A 20,854-nucleotide genomic window follows, 5' to 3' on the forward strand; every position below is an offset into this window, starting at 1 on the left:
TAGTGACGTTTCCCATAGGAAGTCTAACTCTTCGCTCCCTCTGCCTCGTCTCAGTCCTTGGTTGATATTCAGGGGATAGATGTTATGGGAGTTGTAGTATCCAATGAAGGCTTTGGGAACAGGTTCTTCAGGGAGAGAGGGAAATGGGCGATACCAGGTCTATCCTGAGGAGCTCTCACCGCCTTCCCCCCCAGAGTCTCCTCCTCCCAGGGCATTCTGCCTGGCATATCTGCCCCAGGATCAGTTTCCAAAACCGATGGCCTTTCCATGGTGTGATGCTGGAAACGTCTTATGAGGGGGCAGAGCCTCCCAGTCCTTGTCCTACAACTTCTCTGTTCTTGATTGGTTTTATGTATGTTTTACTGCACAGGAGTCCTGTCTGGACCTCTGGCATTGCAGCTCATCATTTTTTTCTTTTGGTAGACAACGCCCATGGGATACCCTTATGGCACCCATGCCTTGTGCCCCTTGTGTGTGTTTTTGGGCACCTGTGTGTTGCCCACAGAGCAGAGTATGGGCTGGTGCCAGATACATGCTGACCTGGCAGTGGCTCTGCGTGTCCTCTGTTTTTGGGACCCAGGCTCCGCCATAGGAATCAATGGATTCCTGACACAAAGGCAAGATGACCACTGTGGCCTCTTGTGCCCATCTACCATGTTTTACCAAGGTCCCGGGAAGCCCACTCTATTCCTTCCCCCTGAATGGCTGTTAGGTGGAAGTACCATATATAGTTTTGGGAGGTTGCCAATGCCAGACCGGCTCGAGCCATCCCAGGGACTGTGTTGTGGGTGCATGTTTGGGGTGGGACATGTATGAATGGAGTGGGTGACCAACCATGGGCGTAATTTGTGGGGGGGGGGGACAGGGGTGTGTGCCCCCCCCCCAACTTTCATGCCACAACATTTTGTCCCCATTCATTTGGCTGGGGCACCTTTTCTTCAGCTGTTCAGCTGTCATGTCCCCTCCAACCTTTTCAGCAAAGTTACTCCACTGTGACCAACTCACATTCTGTTTTGTGGGTGTCTGTTTTTGGTGCTGTGACACAATGCCTGAGCCAGCCCGGACTGAAACTGTAGTGAAGGGCGTGTAATGTGCTGAAAGGCTGGGTGTTCCCTCCCATCCTCATTCTGTGTTATGGGTGTCTGGCTTTGTGGGAATGGCCTGAATTCCTGTGGGCCTGATTGGTTGCCTGCATGAATGCACTCATGTGTGATTGGCTGACTGAGCCTAGCTCAGCATGAGTGAATGGGGGACACATGTGCATAACTGGAGACCTCTCACTCACCAATTTGTTCAAAAGCGGTTTGTGAAACTGAAGCTGTTCAGAAGCGGACATTGAAGCTGAAGCAAGAAGACGCTTGATCCCTGGAGCCCAGCTGAAGGAAGGAGTCTGCTGCTGCTGACTTTACAGCAATCCAAAAGCTGTTGTGCTGCTCCAAGTACTGATCCAAGAAAGGACCTGGCTAGGACACCTCTCCTCGAGCTACGAGGGACAATTGTGCAACATGCTGCTCTTCATCGAAGTACCCTGGAAGCCAGTCCTGTGTGCCTGCTGTGCGGAGAAGGGGTCTTCGTGAGTCCTGAGGAGGAGTGCCTGGACATCGTGTGCCGAAGAAGTCCAGTGGTGTCACCCAGGGTCCGGAGGAGCATTCATGACCGCTGGAAGCTAGACTGCTGAGTATCGCCCAGAAGAGGGGGTACCCAGGCATAGTGCTGCTTGACACCCAGAGCTGTGAAAGTTCCAACCGACTGAATAATCCTTCAAGGGACATCCTTGCCACCTCAGCAGACCCCTTTTACCCGCCGGAGAAGACCCAGAGCTGCTGGGTGCACAGGAAGGTCCCCCACTGGGTTTCCACCACCAAAATCGAACAAAGAGGTCCCAAGGGTCCAGGCTCAGTGGAGGTCCGACTTGCAGTCCACTGGTCATATCCAGGTCGCCAGAAACCATCCAGAGGTCTGTGCTGCGGCGGCCACAGCGCCAGAAATCCCAATGGCAGTGAACCGTGATATCCAGAAATCCAACACCCCTTACTACCAATGCACCAGTTGCCGCAGAGGGCCATCGAAGGCCACCAAAGGTCTTATTTTAACCGTCCAGGCCATATTAGGGTCCACAACAAGTTTCATCTTCCTAGGACTTCCGCAGATGGAGTAGCAACCGTCCAAAGGAGATTGCTGCAAAGACTGAAACTCTGCCTTTCTGACAGTGCTTTGTTCCTCTTTTTCTTCTTGGACTCCGCATTTCATAACACTCAGAATTCGGTGTTGTAAGTGTGAAAGCTAATGAAGAGAAGACATGGGGAAGGGAGTCATTTCCCCCTCGCGGTAAGAGATTGTTTTCTAATTACCAGGAGGTGGAAGTCATTATCCTATTAATTCAAACCAAGAGGAAGGTTTGAACAGACCTAAAGGTCCAGAAGGACGTAATTTCCCCCCGTTTTATTTTTTAGACGAAAACCAAACGGCAGGAGACGGGCGGCATTCTCCTGGCCCACCAAGGAAACATTATGTGGAAATTGGACCATAATCCAAGAGAAGAGAGGCATTCCCTTGGGACCATCAGTACTGCTTTATTCTTTAGTTTATATTGTAAGGGACAGAAGTAAGGTTTTGTCACAGGACAGTGGATACTTTTACTTTGACAGATATCTCGACAGTCACCTTAGATTTTTAATGAGGAAGGGAAACTCCTCTTAGGAATAGGGAAAAATAGGTTTTCTCTTGCTTTATTCTTTAATAAAGGTTTTTAGCCCCAAACATGCCACCTTTGTGTCAGAGCCCTTCTTCTGCACCTTTACACTGTCTTCCCTTTAAATATCAGCGTAAAGTCCAAGAGCCAGGCAGTCTGCCCTGAAACATGTTTGGGGATGCTTGTGGTCTCGTGTATAAGGGATGTGACCAGGCAGTTCGGGCTGGGCTGCCCCTTTTGGGGTGGTACCAGGCCTGATTTGCATATAGCCTTTTCCCTTTCTGTAATGGCATGGCAGGCGAAGAATGATTGTCTGGGGGGGGGGGTTGCCGAGAGCAATGCCAGAGGTTATGTTTAATTCTAAACCTTCCAGCCATCACCTCTTTTGTTTTCTAGAGTCACCCTGAAAGTCATGACTGATGTGCAGCCTCCTGTGTCGAGTGCCTCAAAGGCCTGGTGTTGTGACCTCAGGACCAACCAAAAGTGCGAATGAGACATCGGTCAAAATGGGTAATTCCAGATCTATGTAGAGCATACACCGCTCCCCCCCAGGACAGATATGCCTTGCTAACCACCAGAAGCTTTCCATTTATCAGGGTCTTTACCGTGATTTACTCTTCATAATGTTGACCCGAACCATCAATTGCACAGTTGGTTCTTTTTGCAAGATCCTCATGGACAGCTGTAATAAGGTAGAAGTAGGATGTCAGTGGGGATTATCCCCACAAAGATTTAGGAATGTATGAGAGCAAGTGCAGCAATTCTTTTGCTTGTGATATGAGAATAGCTATGGTGGTTCGTTGAGGAGTTGAAGGTCACTGTTGTACCATTAAACCAAGTATCCTGTATGGCCTGAGGGGGGCCAATATCTCCACATTACGAGGAGGCATAGCAAGTGAATGTTCAATGGCCGGTGCAATCACTGGTTAATTTGTGCAAATTAAAACCAATAATTTAAGGGGTGGACATCAACGCCTTGCTTCGGGGAAAAGTGGCTACTGGAGACTAGCATTCTGCGCATGCTCTTGGGACAGATGGAAGTTCTAATAGAGGGACTTTGCAATACTTATTGTTATCCTGCAAGGCAATCCAAGGTACATGCAGGGTTTGGCAAGCATCAGAATGTGAACCTCGGTGTCAATGATCCAGAGCACATATAAAACTGAGCTGCTGGATGACTGGTACGACACCTTCTCGAAAGTCGAAATATTTGATATTGTGGATTCTTAAACAAATAAAGTCTGCAGTCTGATTTTCTAGTTCTCTCCCAATATCTGTAGCCAGGAATCTTGCTTCTAAACTTCATTCTCAGATTTCTTCAGCGACCATCACACCTCTACCCCAAATTTGAAAGTTCTGATTAGGAAGGAGCAGGACATGTGCTTGTTCCTTCTTGCTGGGCCTTTCCTGACTGCCCAGGAGATGGCTCAGCTAGTTAAAGGCCCAATGTAGATATGAAAGTAAGCCTACAGTTCACAGAGTTACATCCCTGAATGTTCGACTCAGCCCTTTTCCTTTGAAGGTAGATTAACTGAATAGCATTGTTTGTTTTGTTTATTGATTTGTAGGGCGCACCGAACCCGAAGGTAACTGGGCGCAACAAATACAAGAATACTTAAAACTTAGGTTACGGGTTGGGTTACATGGGGAGAGGGTTACATAGTACAAACAGAGAGCAACAGAAAAAATTCAGGAGTACAAAGGCATCATGAGTAGGTACGTCCTTCAAATATAAAGTGTAAGTACAGTAGGGATCATAGGTCATTGGTTCGTAGCCAGTTCAAAGTGTTAGGTCTAAAGCGGAGGTTTAGACTGGTTAGCTTTTAGAAGTAGGAATAATCCAGAATGAGTTGCAATATACAAATGAGTTTTATTAATAGACCTGCTCTACTTCTGGGATGAAGAAACAAACAGGTCTGCTGGTCTCTCAAAGGTGTACAATTTCCTCTATCAAATAAAGAGATATGGAAGGTTGACTCTTGGGGAGGTATTTATCTGAGTGCAGAGAAGAGGCACCTTAATGGCTAGGATCCTCATTTCTTTGAATGCATCAGTGGTCGTCTTAATGGATGGCAAGGCACCATTGGCAAGCTAATCAAAGGCACGTCCTTGATTCGTATCCAGACTTCAGGCCAAGAAGGAAGGGTGGCATGTCATTTTGGTTTTTAGGCATCGGAAGGCCTAGATCAGCAAAAAGTGATACATTTTAAAGTACCTTTTCTGATGCAATTAATAGAATGAGAAAAGGGGACTAATACAATTCAAAGAAAGAAGGATACAGTGGTTTCACACTACAGAGGTAAACACTTTTTTTGTGCTAGAAGAGACTGCTAGTGGACGTAGCAACAGAATGACATGGCTAAGATAGCCATAACCAGGTGTGCGTTCGAAGCACTAGTTGATTGGCCATTTGCTGGTATCTCCAACATCAATAGCAGATTGTGAACATGATTTACTGCAAGACCAGCAATACTGCTCCCTCTGCTCACTTGTCCTCTGGGAGAAGAGAGAATATATTTCCAACTTTATCCCCAACCTCTTTATCATAGCTGGATGTTAGCAGCCCTAAATGTCAGTGAAGCTGTGGTTGCATCTCTCCCCTGCCCCACCGCTAGGCTTGCAGCGTTGTTCTTTGTGTATGGTAGCAAAGACGGCAAAGATGTTCTTCCTCCTAGCAGCTGCGGTTACCGTATAATCTGACTCAAGCCACCCTGTTCATTGCCAGTGATAAGCAAAAGTAGGTGGGCAGACGTCCATAACATGAGCCCATGATGGCACTGCCTTTTGGTGGCAAACAAGCATGAACACCCAAGAACCTTTGCCTCCTCACTGGTGAACTAGAGAGCAATGCCATATTATGTATGGTCTTTAAGTCCTGCTGCCATCTGGTGGGGGACATCAGGGAGAATGTTTGGTAATAGTGTTAATACGCTCATTTGAACGGTCATCATCTTTCTCTTGGGGCTTTTCAAAGTGACATTTGCTGCCCCTACATCTAGGGAGCCTCACACTCCGTTCTAATGCAAAGGTTGAGGTGCTTCAAGAAGCTAATCAACATCTTGACCATAGAAGGTTCTCAGTCATTTAAGAATATGGTTTGCTCCCTAGTTCTTCTGGATTAACGACTTCTGCTAGGGGAAGGGGCACTCAGCAGATGAAGACCTTCCGTTCCATTGTCCTAAACAGAGAGGGAATGTCTTCACAGCAACTGCCATTTGTGTGATGGCGCTCATCCTTTTCTGGAAGGGATAAATGATAGGACTCACCGAGTCTTCAGCATAAGAAGTTGCGACTATGATCAAACATCCGATCAGAATGGGCTTAACAGGACCAGAGTCAGCATGAAAAACTCTCCTTGATAAAGGCAGATAGTTCTTCTATGCCACAAACTGTTACAGCAGGAGTCTGCAACCTTTCGCTCACCATATGTTTTGGACTACAGCTCCCCATCAGCCCCAGCCAGCATAGTCAGTGGAGAGGGATCATGGTAGTCATTCAAAAACATCTGTGGATTCGAAGGTTGTCGACTCTTGGCTAGGCTCTTATCCTTAATGCTGTGCTGGGCCTCTGTGGAGCAATATCCTAAACATTGATATATAAGTGTTTGTGAATAGCAAAGGGAGAGCAAAGGAAAAGGGCCAGAATACTGCATGCAACTCTCGACTCGTTCGGGTGAAGCAGCAAAAATAGACTTCACAAATAGAAATATCAGGTGTGCATAAATTCACTCAATTCTTTGTTAGAGACATTTTTGGCTTTTACCTGTCAGAACTTACATTTGGAGTCAAAGGTTGGCTGATCTTTGGAGCAGCAGGAGTCAGGGTCCTCACTGTCTAGAAGATCGCAGAAAAACGACCAGGCAGGGACCCCTCCAAGCCTTTAAACAAAAACACTGCTGCCTTTACTGATGAATCTTGAAAGAAAAGTAGACATTCGCTGGGCAATGTTGAAAGGAGCAGGAGGTTTGCCAGATACTCCACCACACCTTTGACGTACAAAGCATTGAATTTCTGGCGGCATCAGTGATTTAGCATCAATCGTCATTGGCTGTCTGCAGCAAAAGAGTGAGAATGAAATGAATTGCTAAATCCGGGAAGCACTCCAGAACAATGCAGACAAAAATACAGAGAGCACACTCAGCCTTCCTGATCTCTAACGCACTTAATACCCAGAGGTTTCTAAACGCGGACCCGCATCAAACCTGTGTTGCTCCGTATTGTCTTGCTTCCAAGGTGAGCACGTTGCCCCTGAGCTATCCTCCCAAGACTAACATTACCTCAATCCCTCACCCTGTCGAGATGGGTGAATGTCCAATACGAACCTCCATGGTATGAAATCTCAGAACCACTAAGGAAAACGCTCTCCCACCTGAACCACAGGCAACAGATACTGTAAGAAACTGCTTCTTTCAACTCCACACTACGTTGCATCATACCATGCTTAACATTCACCTGCAGAACCAGGACTGCGCTATCTCTAGTACCAACACTGGTCTAGGCAAACAGCCTCTCCCGAACTGCGGATTACCTCATGACAAACAACAGAGTGCAAAATGCAGCAACCAGACAACTCCTCAGGATGAAAGATTTGAATAAATCTTGGAACGCCGCACACGCCATTGATTTCCCAGCGACAAACAAATGCATTTTAAAATCCTCTATATCACCCACCACTCCTGCCATGGAGAGGGCCCACTATCTTGCAGAAGGATGGTGCAGCACTACAAGCCTTCCAGGAAACTGAGGTACAGTGACGCTCCACTAGTCCTAGTCCCAACCTTAAATAGAAAATGACAGGGAGAAGCTGCATTCTCCATTATGACCACAAAATCCTTCAACACCCAACCAAGACATCTGTGTGGAAGAGAACCATCCGATATCTTTGAAAGTGCACAAGACATGGCTCTTTATCTAATTTAGCAAAATGAAACAAGAGTCGCAGAGCAAGCCACTGTCCCTTATATCAGGGAGAAGGGGTCTCGGTAAAACAATCCAAAATGTCAATCTAACCCAATTACACTTTTCAACTATGAACACCGCTTGAAGGGAATCCATATGATTACTGAGGCCCCCATCACGGCAACCCCGAAATGCGGACTTATTTTATTTCGACCCCCTTTAGACCACATATATATGAGGGGGGAGCGTATATATATATATATTATAAATTCCCTTTGTCAAATGTAAAGGATAAAGTCACAATCCCTCTACCAAGGAAGGACTCTAAAATAAAGACCCAGGAAGCCATATAACTGCAACCCCACCCACTCATCCCTCTCCTCTCTAAATGAGACAACCACTACATTATTGCAACCTTGCACCTCACCCACTCCCCATCAGACGACCCTCCAGGTATACTGCATTAAACATACCCCTCCCCTATGCATAGTCTATCAACAATAAAAAAACAAAAACATATCCAACGATGGCTCCCACAGCATATAACTCCCAAAGACACAGTCACCACATCAGCACACGGTTAACTGCTACTTCCCACCGGCACTCATCAATACCACAGAAATTTCCACATCTGCCTTCCCTCTATCATCATCACCCATTCCTCTCTTACAAAGTCAAGAACAAGAAGATCAACATTATTAGAAGATGGACGCGAATTAAGACCACTTACCTTACACTCAGAGTCTGGATTATCAACCCTTTCTTTCAATCTCAAATGATTCATTCTACAAATCACTGCAAGTCGATTGTTAAAGTCCTGAGCCCCATCTAATGGGAGCCAGAACATTCTCCTCACAGGGAGAGCGTATACCGCCCCACATCACTGTCATTGCATAAGAAGTTTGATCCAGGCCTGCTATGGAAAGGATTTCTGGAAGTTTACGAGTAAGGTTCACAATGCTTAGAGAAAACATTACATTTATAACCTGGATGGATGTGATGGGCTGTTACTTCACTCATTCTCACAGAGGTGCAGTCTGGTCAGCTCCCAAAAATGTAATTCACACACACCCCCATCTACCAAGTCATTGCTGACAAATCCGCCACAAAAAGGAGTTCTCGTAAAGAGTACCCCGAAAGAGTGGCCAGGTGCTCTGCCAAACGAATGCTAGGAAACACGGATTTCAGTACAATATGAATGCAGGTAGCCCATTCTTGAATGGAGGAACCAGATGTTTTCTCAAACAGTTTCTTCGGTCAGGCACGATTGCAATGCTTGGCCCAGAATGGCTCACTTTATTCCCGCAAACAAAAAAAGTAGTTTGTGGAACTCAGTAATAAAGTGTTCCCAGATAGGAGTTGGGCAAGTTAATTCTTGCCATTTTACTATACCAAGAATCTATGAAGACTATTCCCTAAACCAGAACTTTGGGTTAAACCAGTTAATTTTGCCAGAATACTTCACAAAGTGGTGGTTTAAAATGGTGGTCTTAATTTACAAGGGGTTGGGAGGAGTGGAATCAAGGCTGGCTCAGATCATATAAAATAAAAAAGATAGTTGCTTCATGTGCCAGCATCATCCTAGAATGCAGGTATCGGCCTCTCTCTGCATCTGGATAACCCCTTAAAATCCTTCCAGGGGTTGCCTTCTCTAAAACTCCATATTCTGGTCCCTCTTCTAGGCAGTGTTTTCCCAGAGCCAGCTGAAGTTCTCCCTGGATTTCAATTCAGACCATTACTTTATATAGACAACCCTGAATTCCAACCAGGGCACATCCTTTATTCGGTTAGAAGGGATGCGGGTTTAAAAAAGGACTTGGAATATTGGGTTTTACATGGCCATTAAGGAAAATGGAAACAACTTTACAGAGCACAGCCTAGACTCAACCCTCCACGCGTAACCTCGTACGGATAGTCACAGCTACAACTTCGCATCCAATCCACGCCCTCAACTCTCAGGCTTCCATAATAATGGTCTTTTTGGCATCAAATGGGGCTGTGAGTCAACAATAAGGGCTCTGAAGGCCTGTGCCCCTTAACTAAAGGGCAAACGGTTTCTGAACGACCTTGCATATTTCTAGCATGAGATGTCCTCCTCCCACTGTGGCTTTTAAAGAGGGTGGTTGTGGTTTACACCCCCATACCACAGCATTATTTACCTAAAGAAACAAAAAAGAAGCATCTGCTCCAAATAATCCTAAATGGGGTTGCTACCCATGTCCACTGGTCCATCCTCAGTCTGAAGACTGAGGAGGGTGTCCACGATTGTCAGCAGCAGAATTAAATCAACAGTGAAAAGGATATCCAAAGTTCTATGGAGGAAGAGACCGGGTTCTAGCCATTGACGCAGGTGGGAACCTCCCATTTCAGGTGGAGGTGGAGATTGCCACAATACATCAGGTATATTGCCACTGCTGCTTGTTCCAGTGCATGCATTTGTATTTATTGACCACAAAGAAGAGCATTTCCGTCAGAAACATTGTACATGAGAATCACAGAAAATAGAGCAATACCAGTTTGAGGGCCTCAAAGTTTGAACTCGGTTCTTACTATTGGCAAATGATCAGGATGTGAGTACTGTGTGTATGGGGAGGACCGATGTGGTGACTCATTATGCCTGGCTAGTAGTTTGTCTGATGATTCACAAGATGTCAACACTTCTTCCCAAGCGGGAGCCCTTTTCCATGAGGCTAGTGCAGTGTGGCAGCTACCCAATAGTCTCCCTAGGGATGGTTGCACGCAAGAGGACCTCATGGTGTGGGACACCCCCTCTGGGGACAAGGACCATTACCTGGTATGAAGTCCATTGAAGATTGTCACTTCCCAACATTCCCTAGCCTTCCCCACTGTTCAGAACCATTTTATTGAAAGTAAACCTAAGTAATACTATTTATTTATTTATTTGTAAAGCGCTCCGGACCCTGAGGTAACTGGGCGCATTTCAAGACAGCTTAAAATACATATACAAAAAGGTTGCGGCAGACAAGAGATGTACAGGCATAAATGAGTAACACAAAAATAGATTGCACATCATTGCTATCATACAGCTTAAAAAACATTTACAAAAAAGGTTACAGCTGACACGAGATGTATAGGCATAAATGAATAATACGAAAATAGGTAGCAATAATGTGCAATCATACGTTGACAGTCAGAAATAAGAAGGAGCATTATAGTAGTCGTGAAGCAGCCGCTATCGAGTCCTAGCAGAGAGGGCAGAAGCGTCACTAGTGAGGAGCCACTTTTTTGTATTCAGTCTGAAACTATGGAAGATTTGGTCCGTTCTTAAGTTAAGTGGGAGGGCGTTCCACGCTGAGGCTCCTTGAACCAGGAAGCTAGAGCCACCCACTCTTTTTAGGTTGAAGCGAGGAGTGATAATGCAGCAGGAGTTGGCTGATGTAGTAGGTCTGGAAGAAGTTTTACGGATCATTTTGTCTTTGAGGTATGTGGGGCAGCATTGTTGAGACATTTTTGAGTGGTGGAGACAAGTTTGAAATGGATTCTATCTCGGATAGATAGCCATTTGTAGCTCTGTCTTATTTCAGTGATGTGTTCTTTCCTAGGAATACTCAGAGCTGTTCTCAGCGCGTTGTTTTAGTTTCCTTGGCGGATTTGATTATGCTGCCGTCTATGTTGAAGGACGTGTTTTTAGTGTTTAGTTTGTTAAGGTGAGGGGAAGCACAGAGGAGGAGAATCTCAGTTTCTCATCATTCAACCACAGGCTGTGGGTGGCCATCCATGCTTGAATGACAAGATACATTTTGTTAAGTAGGGCGTTGTCAGAGTCATAGGGCCTCATTACGACCCTGGCGCTAAGGGGTCTGCGCCAGCGTTAGCTGCGCGGACCCCTTACCGCCAACTACGAGTTCCCGGAGCGCCATGGTCATTTTTCCGCCCGCTTTTTGCGGGCGGAAAAATCCATGGCGCTCTGGGACCTTGGTGTTAATTACGCCACCGTACTTTACGGTGGCGTAATTAACTCCTTCCCCACTCCCATTGAGCCCTATGGGGCCGAAATGGGAATGGGGAAGGGTAAATGGGTCAATGGGGACTTACCGCCCCGCCGACCTCGGAATGGGGCGGTAAGTCCGCCATCCGCCATGGCGTAAAGGGACTTTGCGCCATGGCGGAAAAGTCCGCCGATGGCGGAAAAAATCCGCCAGGGTCGTAATGAGGGCCATAGTGACCAGATAGGGGAATCAGTATCTGGGTGTCATCTGCATAGTTAGTGTAGATGACACCCAGGCGGTCCAGTATGTCGAACAAGGGTTTAGCAAAGACGTTGTATAAAGTGGGGGAGACACAGGAACCTTGTGGTACTCCACAGGTAATGGGAATGGGGTCAGCCGAGTCCGTAGGGGAGACAACCCCCATTGTTTTGTTGTTGAGGAAAGACTTGATCCAATTAAAAGGCTTCTTGTGAGAAGTTGGTGTGATGCTGGAAATGCATCGGAGAGACACGGCCTCCGTATACTTGTCCTTTACTGTTTTTTTATCGTATGTTCTATCATATTTTCCGTTCAGCTCTCTTTTGGTTTGGTGTACAGACCCATGGGATACCCTTATGGCACCCAGGGGTGGGGGTACAACCCTGTGCCCCTAGTGTATGTTTTTGGGCACCTGTGTGTGGCCCACAAAGCAGGGTGTGGGCTGGTGGCTGCTCCATGCTGAATTTGACGGGTGCGCCGAGTATCCTCCGTTTTGGGATACCCAGGCCCTGCCATTGGAATCAGTGGATTCCTGATAGGAAACACGATGGCTCCTGTGGCCTCTTGCCGGTTACCTTGTTTTCCCAAAGTCCTGGGAAGCCCCGACTCTGGCCCTTCCCCCTGACTGGCTGTTGGCTGGAAGTTCCATATATGGTGTTGTAGTGAAGTTCAGGCCAGACTGGCTGGAGCCTTCCCAGTGACTATATTGTGGGTACGCCCTGTGGGTGGGACCTGGGTGAATGGAGTGTGTGACCAATCGACACTCCTTGTTGTGGATGACAGCCCTGCCCGACACTGGTATGAATGCAGTGTGGAGTGCTGAATGACTGGGCACTTGTCCCAATACACATAACTTGTTCTGAGTGTCTGGAGAGAAGTGAATGGCCTGAATGCACTATGCACCTGCCTGCATGAATGTCCTTCGGACCAATTGGTTGCCTGAGTGTGACCCAGCAGAAAGAATGGGAGATCAACTAGTATATATGGGGGCCTCTCACTGCTAGAATTCGTGTTCAGAAGCGGAAGAGAAACTGGAGTTGAAACTGAAGCTTAACCTTGAAGCCCTGCTGGAAGAGAAGTCTTGCTGCTGCTCTACTTCGTCAATCTGAAAGCTGCTGTGTCTCCAAGAACTGACCCAGAGAGGACCTGGTTAGGCACCATCTTCCCAAGCTACGAGGGACCATAGTGCACTGCTAATCTTTGCCAGCGCTGCCTGGTAGACAGACCTACGACAGGCTGCCGACCGTTGACCGGGACCGCCGCGGAATCACAAGGAGAAGCGCCCGGACACTATTGTCCATCACCGTCGACGACCGCCGTCGACGACCGCCGTCGCCGACCGGTGCCGCCGTGCTCCCTTTGCCCAAGTAATATTTGATCCAAGGACGCTCTCACCTGCACCATCGACCACTTTGTCCCGCCGGAGAAAGCCGAGGCCGCTGATGCAGTATTCTGCCAATTGTTCGAACCAACTGCTTTCCTCCTATGTCTATTGTTGGTTACCTCTATTAATTGATTTGTGTGACATTTAACCAGAGTACAGTTGATGCACTTTAAAGGAATCTAATAATAATTGTGGTACCACGTAGAACTGTATATATTTGCCATTATAGATCTGCTGAGCACGAAGTGAGTTATTGTGATAGCGTACATAACCTTGAATATTAATTATATAATGACTGTGTTTTAACTAATACAGTGTGTGGGCATTCCTTTGTGGGGGTTTGGGGACTACACTGTACTTAAGAACCAGCCTGCATCACCTCCAGAGAAGCTAGGCCTTGATTGCTCGTCCATTGCTACCAACAATAGAGAATCTTGGCTGGGGTCCACTGTGCCTCTCCTCTACCATATAGAGAGCAGAAGTACAGACCCGCCCCTCCAGTCTTTACAGTTGGCAGATGAGGTGAGTATGTTATGGTCTACCAAGTCAAAGGCGGCGGAGAGGTCTAGCAGGAGAAGAAGGGCACATTGTCTGTTGTCTTTCAGAAGGTCAATTTGTGTTTTCAAGTCGATTAAGGCTGTTTCCGTTCCGTGAAGAGGTCTGAAACCAGACTGTTTCAGACATAGGAGGTTGTTAGTCTCGAGGTAAGTCTGGATTTGGATATACGCTGCCTTGTCAATAATTTTCAGTAGAAAGGGGACCGTGGTTATAGGTCTGTAGTTGGTCGGAATGGTGGGGTCGAGTGAGGCTTTTTTTTAGTAAGGGGAGAACCCAGGCATCTTTCATGTTGGTAGGAACCAAACATGATTTGAAGGAAGTGTTTATGATCCTCGTGATGAAGGGGGCAAGATCCCTGCCAGCAGCTTATGATCAGCGCCGGGCAGATGTCGCATTGGCAACGAGAAGGTTTTAAGGAGGCTATAATTTTTTCGACCTCAGAAGTGCTAACTCAGGCAAATTTTAATTCTGGTAGGCTATTGAAGGCAGGCGGTTTAAAATTTCTTATTGGTCTTATTGCAGTTGGTGTTCAGTCGTTTAATGGCAATTTTGTTAGCTAAGGCATTTTGGGTGCCAGTGCACCAATCTTTGTTTTTCGGGAGAGAGTCATCAGGGGCTGTAGGAGATTCTAGCTCTCAGAGAATTCCAAATAGTTCCTTGAAGCTGGAGCTTGCGTTTACAATCCTGTCATTATAGGTTTCGTGTTTAGTTTTGATCTCTGCTTTGTAGAGAGCGGAGATTTCGGTAACGTTATCTTTGTTCTCTTTAGTGGGTAGGTTTTTCCAGGTGGACTCACATTTCCTTTTTTCAGATCTAAGGGTTTTTAGGTGTTGGGTAAGCAGCGTGTTGAGATGTGCTTTAGGTTTACTTTTGCAGAGTTTCAGGTGGGCAATGGTGTCGAGGGCATTGGTCAAAGTGTTGTTGAATAGGTTGATTCATTTTTCAGGGTCTTGGGTAGTGGCAGTGTTCAGTATTGGGATCAGGATAGGAGTTAGATTCTCGGCTGTTATGTTGCGTTTGTTTCTAGTGAGTAAGGGAGGTGCTATACTCCTAGTTTTGGTGGCTGGTCGGGTAGCATTAACTGTAAAGGAGATCAGGGAATGGTATTTCCACGACACAGGTTCGATGGTGGATATAAAAGTGGCGCAATTGCGGTTGGCAAGCCAGTCTAAGGTTCGTCCTTTCACATGTGTAGGTTGGTTAATTCTTTGTGGGAAGTTGAGTTTGCGCAAAGCGTCTTCCAGGGATTTAGCAGCCGGGTCACTGGGGTCGGATATGCCCAAATTGAAGTCGCCTAGGACTATAATTTCAGTTGAAGGTTTAAGGTTGCCTGGGAGCAGTGTGATAATATCGTCCTCGAAGTCTGCTGTAGGACCGGGAGGCCTGTATATGAGGTGGAACGTGATGGTACTGGAAAGGGAAGTTGTTAATTTAGCTGTGATCAGTTCACAGGACTTGAGTGTAGGGGAAGTAGGGGTGTCACGGTATTAGATTTATGACGGTACGAAAACCTTCTTGCCAAATGACGGTATATCATGGTTATCGCGGTATAACAGGTGGAGTTAACCAATCTTAAAAAATATTTTCTAAAAGGTCATAAATTGTCAGATTTATCATCACAAGCAAAACCAGGCACCCAGGGCCAGAATTGGGCTTTTCAACATACTTTCCACTGAAATGCCACCCCTTGCTTCCACCAAACCCAAACACATGTGTGGAGAGGAGGAGGGGGGAGAGCCCTGCTGCGACTGGCAAAGCAAACTGAATAGCTTTTCTTAAGTGGTCATTTAGGCTTTTAGCTCCCCCACTGGCTACTGGTGAAGATGAACATGTTGCCATATTTATAACCTGCATGCCACAGATCAATGGAGGCTGATGGTAGAATAAGCTTGTGCGCATACTCGCACACGCACACTCTCTTTACGTTACAGCCTTTAGTTTACTTGTGGGCCAAAAGGTGTTCAGTAATCACGGACATTACCCTTTGGTATGACAGCAGGGAATACCCACAGATATGATTGAATTTCGCAGTGTGAATTATATGTTAATTCAATGATAGAACCAGGGAAATCTCCCATTGTCATATGTTTAGCACACATTATACATTATAAATATATAAACCCAAAAGCCGCCAACCCAAAGTAAACCCTTTTCCTTCTTGGCACTGTATTTATTCTTCCTATTGCTAACATATTGATTTTGTGTCAGGCACGTGTGGTTTATGGAATGGCATTAAAAACTGCTCCAACTGAAACTACTCGACAGATGGCACATCCAACAGTGCAAGACCAAGACTGCGCAGCACTTGCTTACTGCAGCTTTCCAAATCAGATTGAAAAGCACACTTAACGGTATACCGGTATAAACAATGTGACGGTTATTATTGTTCAATTGAGTGGTTCACAGTATCTTTAACGGTATACCGTTATACCGTTACATGCCTAAGGGGAAGCGGAGAGTCTGAGCATCAGGTTAGCCCGAGCTATGAAGGCAACTCCTCCTCCTTTGGAAGTTTGCCTATCTGCTTGAATGATGGTGTAGGAGTCAGGTATGGCTAGCATAATGGAAGGCCCTGTAGCAGCATGAAGCCAAGTTTCAGATATTGCTAGGAAGTCGAGTTCATTACTAGTGATTAAGTCTGCTATGTCGGTAGTGTGCGCAACGACAGATCTTGCGTTTATTAAGGCTCCTTTAATGGTAGGGTCTAAAGTCTCAGTGTGCTTAGTTAGTGAGGATATGTGAGGTCTGTCCCGCTTTTTCCTCTGTTTTTTTTGTGCTGCCTTAGTGGTAGAAGGTCGATGATGGCATGGTGCAGGCGGTTGAATATTGTGTGGTAGTGTTGCTGTTTCCAGGTATAGGTTGGCTGGCCTAGGTATGAATCAATAAGGAGTCTAGACCCAAGTCTAATGTTTCTGTGAGGTCCACGGCATGGTTGGTTAGGAGTGGGTTTGGCTGTAAATCGTTCGATCCATTGGAGAGGCATGAGGTAGGATGGGCCATTAGGAGTAGGTAGGCTGGTCAGGCTTTTATCAAAGGGGACGGTTGGAGTAGGTGAACGTGTAGTCAAGTTGTTAGGGGAGATAACAGGCGATACTTGTAATGGAGGGAGAAATGGAGTTGGTGTAATCAGGCACTTTCTGAGAAGGTAGGATATCAGACCGCTCACTGGAGAGGTATACATGCAATGTTATGAGGGTCAAGAGACTGTCAAGGAGACACTTAGTAAGAACCATACTAGGTTCAGCAAATGGTTAGAGTGGGTGGTGTTAATGTGTATTACAGGGGATAAAGCTAAAGCCAAAAGTACTAGGATGAAGAGCACAGAAGACATGAAGGTCATTGGCTGTGCTAGTACTGGTACAAGATGACCCCAAGGAGGCATGAAGATCAAGTTAACAAGATCAAACGACTTTTACAAACCGCCAAGGAAGGACTGGCACCATTGTAGGAGTTTGGACGGTGGACTAGTCAAGCTGTCAAACAGAGCCGGAGAGGCAACAGGCATGGAAACCAGCAGGAGTTTCAAACACTGTGGGCAGACTAGAGTCAGAGAAGAGCAGAGGACGACTGCGAGGCAAGGAAGAAGTTCTCCGTGAGTCCAGCTGACGCAGACCCGAACACAAAGCAGGAGCGAAGAACTGAGAGCAGACCAGAGTTCGGAGACGCAGTGGAAACCGAAGAGAGAAGCCTGATGCTGTGAAGAGAAGAACCCCAGACCCAGGAAATCCCAGCGGCATGCCGAAATCCCTTAGAAGGTAACGGGAGGTGCAAGAGACCCAGAGGGGACACTGGGGTGAAAACTAGACAAGTCAGGGACCCTAACCAACATAAGCCAAGCATCCGAGGAGAACCTCCTTGTTGCAGTGGCAGTAAGAAGTCCACTGACCACCACAGGAGGGTCTGGGACCCCAATAAAAGGGAACTGAGCAAGCAAGGAGAACTTCCTTGTCGCAGTGGCAGCACTGAGCCCAGTGATCAGCTTTGTCAACAATAAAATAGAGTGGCAAAGTGTACATCAAGTTGATGATCGTGAGAAAGAACTTTTGTGATGCCGAGGGAAGGGAGTCAACCCCCCCTGGCCTTGTTGTGAACTGTGCCAAGTAACAACAAGAGAAGGGAGTCATTCCCCTCTACCGAAAAGAGTTGTAGAGACGCCAGGGGAAGGGAGTCATTCCGGCTGGTTTTATTGGAAACTATCGACCTACATCAGGAGAAGGGAGCCATTCTGCTGGATTTGGAATTGTATAAAGGCTGCAGGGTGCAAAATGTCAAGTTGCAGGCCACTAGCCACACGCAGAAATTCAGTCGCCCTCATTTGTGAAAGAAGTGCAGTTGATGACGCATCGCCAGCCCATGTGCGCCAAAACTTCCACAATAGTGTGTCGCGTTAGCAACAACCATGAAAAATACATATCACAATATGGCGCTTACAGGATAAATTCCTTAGTTCATTCATTCATTTTCATTAGTTATAGCGCCTTTCACCATAATTATGGTCCCAACAAGTTTTTGTCCGAACACCCTTGGAGGAACCTGTGATGAATCTGACCCCTATTCTCCCAGACCCGCTGATTGGGGACACTCTTGCATGGCCAGAGCACAGCAGACGTTCCGTGATCCAGTGCCTGGGGAGTGGCGCTGTGGGGGTGGATCACACGGGATGGACAGAGCACAGCATACGCTCCCTGATTCAGTGCCTGGGGAGTGGCGCTGTGGGGGTGGATCACACGGGATGGCCAGAGCACAGCAGACGCTCCCTGATCCAGTGCCTGGGGGGGGGGGGGGGGGGGTGGCGCTGTGGGGGTGGCGCTGTGGGGGTGGATCACACGGAGGCAGGCGGGGGGGGGGGGGAGAAACCAATGAGGAATGCTAGGAGAATATCATCATCACAGAGACCCCAACTTTCTTTAATGCCTATTGCCTATTGTCAACCTAAAAGCTTGTAGAATGTTACTTTTGTGTCTTGGAACTCCAATCCCCATAAAGCATTACATACTGGGACAACAAAGAAGGAGTACGAGAATAACCCAAGTCAGACGGTTGGCCTTAAGTGGCCGCACCCGAGACTGATTAAGGGCTACAAAAAGCCCAAGGCAAGTGAGACAGGTGTGAAGGTTGAGGAGGAGACAGACGGGAGAGGGAGAAGCTGTGGAGTCTGTAGTCCACAGAGCACCAAGACGCTGAAGCCTATAATGCAAGGTGGGCCTAACAGGTGTGGCATTAGAGCAGAGACTCTTGAGTGCAGACTGCTGGCAGGAAGAGGCAATCGTGTGAAGGGCTGCCACCTCAACAATCCCATAAGGTGCTTGTTCTTTTGGCGCATCGAGAGAGCGCAAGAGGGACTAAGGGGCAGAGAGTGGACCCCTTTTCCCCTTCCACCAGATCAAGAAGCAGCCGTAGGCCTGGTGAGTTTCAGTGGTTCAAAGAAACTCTTGTGCAGTCTAGAGACGAAGGCTATAAAATGAACAATTGTTTCACCATTGAAAACCTTGGGAAGAATACTTTGTGGCGGAGTGGTTGCGTGTACTTAATTATACTGAAGAACGTTTTCGAAGGTCTCTGCTGGTGCTGTTTGAAGAGTAGACTGCATCAAACTTTTTTGAAAGTCTCAGTTTGTTGCTATCTTTGCCATTGTTGCGTTAATTACCTTTTCGGAGTGGTCGCGTACTCATGAATGAAAAGGAAACATTGTTGAAAGTCTGCGAAAGGCGAATCAATGGATTCCCCTTTGAATCCAATATGAAAGTGTGATCGCGTATGGAACAAAGTGACAACCCATTGTTCTATGTCTCTTTTAAAGAAAGAAAAGAACGAAATTACACGTGTGAGGTTTTCTAAAGGAACATAACTGTTGCAAGGTCTGGGGAAAAGCCAAACAGACTGATGCATTGTGGAAGTTGAAGAGAAGGAACATTATTCTGTAAAAACTGAAGTCAAACCTTGCTCTTTAAAACTCGAAGCCCTAACCTGGAGGCAAAGAAGGGCAACATTGGGGAAGGGGAAAATTGTTATTTTCTTTGTTTAACTGCTGGAACTTGAAATTGGGGAAAGTATACAAATGTTTGACTTTGGACTTGTGGAAGTAAAGGTGCTTACGATGTTTTGAAAGAAACATAACTGGGAAACCTCCCTGAGGATTTATGAACCTCTGAACGAACTGAACCTTTCATGCAATTGCTGAAAATCCTGGCATATAGTACAATTTCTGAGTTTTGGTTAAATAATAAGAGGCTGAAGATTTCTTGCCTTGAATACCATGTTATGTTGTTTATGTCTATAGTGACAAGGATAGAACTATTTTATTAGATGTTGTGTTAGTTTCTTTATAGGTAGGGACCTTGGTTAGGCTAGGGATAGTTAGGAATTACTCCACACCCAGTTTATTTTAGTACAATAAAAAGTCACAAAAATGCCAAACAAATCTACGTTGAGTCTGCCTCACTTCCTTGCTTCACCACAGACTGGAGTCCAAAATCTGGGAGAGCTTGAGAAGTGCGATTATGCGCGTGTGCATTTCAGCCATCAAACTTGTGCGATGGGGGGCAAGACCCTGCCAGCTACCCATGCCTAAATAGTGTGTATGCGCGTATTTGAGGTATACTATGGACTAGTGTAGGGGTTGTGTTTAAGGAGTTGATGGACAATTATAACAGTGTGTCACTATTCGAGAGGTGCTGGCTAATAAAGTTCTCTGTACATGGCTCCTAGCCCGTGTACACTCCTGGATACAAACGTGTCTAACCACGTGTATGGATGAACTGGCTTCTTGTCCAGATGAAGATTCGAAGCTTGACTTTTACTGAAGAGGGAGCTCCCACTGCCCACTGCCCTCGCCTCCAGCCTGCATATCTCACTCACCCCACCACTGCCTCCAATGACGCTTAATGTAATATTGCATATTTAATTAGTACTCTTTAGTTTGAAGCACTTGTCCCTTAGTGTAGGTTACCTTTGTAAGGCACATGTTTTCTTGTACACATTTATTTTGTTCATTTTTCCCCCTAGTATGTCCTAATTGTTTTCATCATAAACGGGCTTCCTACTTGTTCTCATCGTTATGCCATTGTACAGGCATCCTTCATGGGAATGCTCCATCTGTAAATGTGTTATTGAC

General features: G+C 46.4%; 1 protein-coding gene across 5 annotated transcripts in view; it reads right to left on the minus strand.

Annotated features, from left to right (window-relative positions):
• Positions 1 to 20,854, minus strand: part of AGPAT1 (1-acylglycerol-3-phosphate O-acyltransferase 1) — a 485,786-nt gene that overhangs the window by 337,416 nt on the left and 127,516 nt on the right. For 2 of the 5 annotated variants that reach the window (XM_069634937.1, XM_069634936.1), the window contains exon 2: positions 6,469 to 6,743. The exons of 2 other annotated variants lie outside the window; for them this stretch is intronic. The gene's annotated coding sequence lies outside the window, so the exon portion shown is untranslated. Of the gene's footprint in view, positions 1 to 6,454; positions 6,744 to 20,854 lie in introns of all 5 variants that reach the window. One more of the 5 variants, XM_069634938.1, reaches the window with a different exon arrangement.

This window comes from Ambystoma mexicanum, chromosome 13 (genome assembly GCF_040938575.1).
Source record: "Ambystoma mexicanum isolate Mex_15411 chromosome 13, UKY_AmexF1_1, whole genome shotgun sequence".
Classification (NCBI taxonomy): Eukaryota; Metazoa; Chordata; class Amphibia; order Caudata; family Ambystomatidae; genus Ambystoma; species Ambystoma mexicanum.